Source organism: Branchiostoma belcheri, unplaced genomic scaffold (genome assembly GCF_001625305.1).
Source record: "Branchiostoma belcheri isolate BF01 breed outbred unplaced genomic scaffold, Haploidv18h27 scaffold3, whole genome shotgun sequence".
Taxonomy (NCBI): Eukaryota; Metazoa; Chordata; class Leptocardii; order Amphioxiformes; family Branchiostomatidae; genus Branchiostoma; species Branchiostoma belcheri.
Genome location: NW_017803909.1, coordinates 1480799 through 1483990, shown reverse-complemented (window position 1 = coordinate 1483990; position 3192 = coordinate 1480799). Strand labels below are relative to the sequence as shown.

Genomic DNA, 3192 nt, shown 5'->3' with positions numbered 1-3192 from the left:
ACTTTTCATAAGTCATTTCAAGAGGAAGAAATACCGGGTACCAGATCTCAGCACTACTTTTTTGTTCCACAAGTTCCACAACTACATTTTGTTTTGTCCCAAACTGTTCTTAAAAAGATTAATAGTATGTTGAGTTAAAGTCTTCAAGCATTCTTTGGAAGAAGGTTGGAAAGCAACCTATTTATATGTTCTTGTCTACCTTTGTTGTTTATGATGAAGAATACCATCTTCACAACAGAAGTACTTATAGGATTGGGCTAGCAACAACTTTGTATCATGTTTCTCAGAATAAAACTTTGGAAAATGTGTCTTGTTTGGTCATTTTTGATAGTTCAGTTACCTGGAGATGCAGTGTAGTTAAATTATTTGTAGCAAGCAATTTGTACATCATTTAAATTGTACATGTTCAGATATTATGTGAAACGTACTTTCTTCCTCTGGTTTTATTTGGAACTTGCAAAGTCATGTTTTTTCACAATAAAAGACCTTATTAATAATAAGTACAGTCACAATACACCTGGAGTCCCATTAATGTTGCGAGAAGGCAAGGGTGCCTCTCTGTGGACTAGTTAAGAATCATGATGTTTTTGGTCATTTATCATGTGATTTAAACTTCTGCGTATTCAATTATCTTTACAACCACAACCATTGCACAAATGATCTTAAGCCGACTATACAGAAGCGCATTCTATTGGTGAGTGAAGGTACTGCATCTCGTCATTAAAAAATACAAATTTAATTCACAAAACACTTTTACTTAGAGATTAGTGTAAGGACATGTACAAAAGACAATTTATCCATTCTTGAATATAAACTGATGTAAGATTTGTCCTTTGTTACAGACTGATCCCTGTGTTTCAGACTGCTGCAAGACGCCTCCAGTGTTACATCACACAGCCATCAGTGGAAGTTGCCTCGCTTCAGATTACCCACCTGTTACCAAACCTTTGACATGGTCTGTCACAGTAGTGAGACACCTCAGAGACGATTCTGACATGCCTCATAGTCATAGTCTGTTCGTGAGCATTGCCTTTTCCTGCAAGGCACAGGTTTCTTTCTCTGCCTTCCGTGTTTCCATGTTCCTTACACTGACCTTATAGCATGATGGCTTTGAAGCCAGAATGAACAAGGTGGATAGTCACCTCAGGTGATCTGTCAACCATGACTATGTATGTAATTTATATCCAGCACCGGTGCCACCTTGCACATGGTTGAATTGAAGATGTAAAAACACAGTAGATTATGGATATCCAAACACAAAGAATCTGTGCTGTGGGCCTGTTTTATCTTCATGATAAATGGGTGATTTCATTATTACAGCAATTAACACTAAGAGACTTTTCTATAGAAGCCAGATTATTCTAAACTCCAAATCAAAATCACCTTTTGTATCCTGGGCAGGCCCCTTCCTGTACAGGCACACCCCCTCCCTGCCCCCATCACATGACTCTGACTCCCACAGAAGGGGATTCCCCCTTACACAGCCCACCATCATGTAACCACCAGGTGAGCTTGCATCATCTTTGGTGAAGTCAAATGTACTAATGGGTAATTCCACTACATGTGACTCGTGTGTATTTTGGGGGATGACCTAGCCAGGAGACAAGAATGAACATGTTTGCCAGGTGGAAATTTTACCCTTGATATCTGAAAGGCAGTCCTCATGCCCTTTCCTGTAAGCATAATATCCGACAAATTCCATGTGATTTGTGGGTGGCTCAATTTTATAACAATTTATATCTACAGTACCTACTGTACATGTGTTGGTAATATTTCTAACCCTATTACCATAATATCTCCTTTATATGGCTCTATTATATGTAAATGTAGCTGTTCTGATAGCATAGAACCAACCACATGTTGTTCTACCAGTCCAACTTGGTGCCGTACAGCACACTTTAAGTGCTTGGGGCTTATTTATCTCAAACTGTTAGGAATTGCCTCCATGCCCAACTTGGCTGTAACTACTTCATACATTATAGCTCCCCCAGCTGTTTCTTATCAGAATCCCTGGCCTTTTCACCCTTCCTAAAATGAACTCTGACCTCCTTCAGCATACACCAGATGGGAGGATTAAAGTGAAGGTCAAGGTTCTAGAAGGCTCTAAACTTTGGCACAGATTTGACAGAACCATGCAGAGAACGTTGGCACAAAAACAGACAACTGGTGTCAATATAGATGTTCTAGATCATGTCCTTACTGGCCACTTTTATGGACATAAAAACAGTTTAACGTACTGAGCTAGTGGTTTGATAGAACCTTACTACAGCCAGGTCACATGCCTCGACATGCGTGTAAAATGAACCTTGTACTCGAAATTTTCACTCACAATGGGTAACTGGCAATGATTTATAGAAGTGCAAACACCAGCGACCCTTTTTTTTATCAAGTCAGCAACTCATTATGACTGTAGTAAAGGTATATTACCCTGAGCAGAGCAGGAACTCTGTATCACAACTGCCAATCGCACAGAGACACATAAAAAATTATGTTACTGAAAAGTATGCAAGTCATCTTTGGAGCTGGTTGTGGGTATTTTATTAATATTTACTCTTTTTATTCCTCCCAATCAACCAGGCTGGGACTAAGTTCACTGAGCACACTCTCTCAGTCACCATTTTGACCAACACACAGAAAAAGTACCACACATGAGGTCTGGTTAGAACAATAAATACATCACACTTTATTCACTATTTGTCATAATCGCACATCAGACGATTTGTAATGAAGAAGATACTTAAACACTACTTTCGATATAATATAGTTATGATATTTGGCCCTAACGGCATATCTAGCCTTTCTACAACACACCTTACACTTCAGCACAAAAAAAGCATCTCCAGACTTCAAAGCAGTGCCTTTGAATAAGCTGGATTGTCTTATAGAACGTTTACACGTCAAACAAGTGATTTGTTCATTAAACTGAGTATAGGGAATATATAGCAGTCTATATAGGTAAGTCCGATCTGATACTTTTAATCGGATACGTTCTTTCGAAGATGGTGATCGACACGACTGCATGCGGCCACAGGCTGTGCTGCGTAGGATGTCACATGGCCGGCAGGTTTGGCGTGAAGCTTCAGTTGCGGCTTGCGTTGCTCCCGCGGGCAGCACTGACATTGGTGAAGAGGGACTTGAGGGTGTCAAGCTCCTTGGTCAGAAGTTCCACCCGCTTCTGGAGCTTCTCGTTCT

General features: G+C 40.0%; 1 long non-coding RNA gene across 1 annotated transcript in view; it reads left to right on the top strand.

Annotated features, from left to right (window-relative positions):
• Positions 1-3192, top strand: part of LOC109473715 — a 5718-nt gene that overhangs the window by 683 nt on the left and 1843 nt on the right. The gene's annotated exons all lie outside the window — the stretch shown is intronic.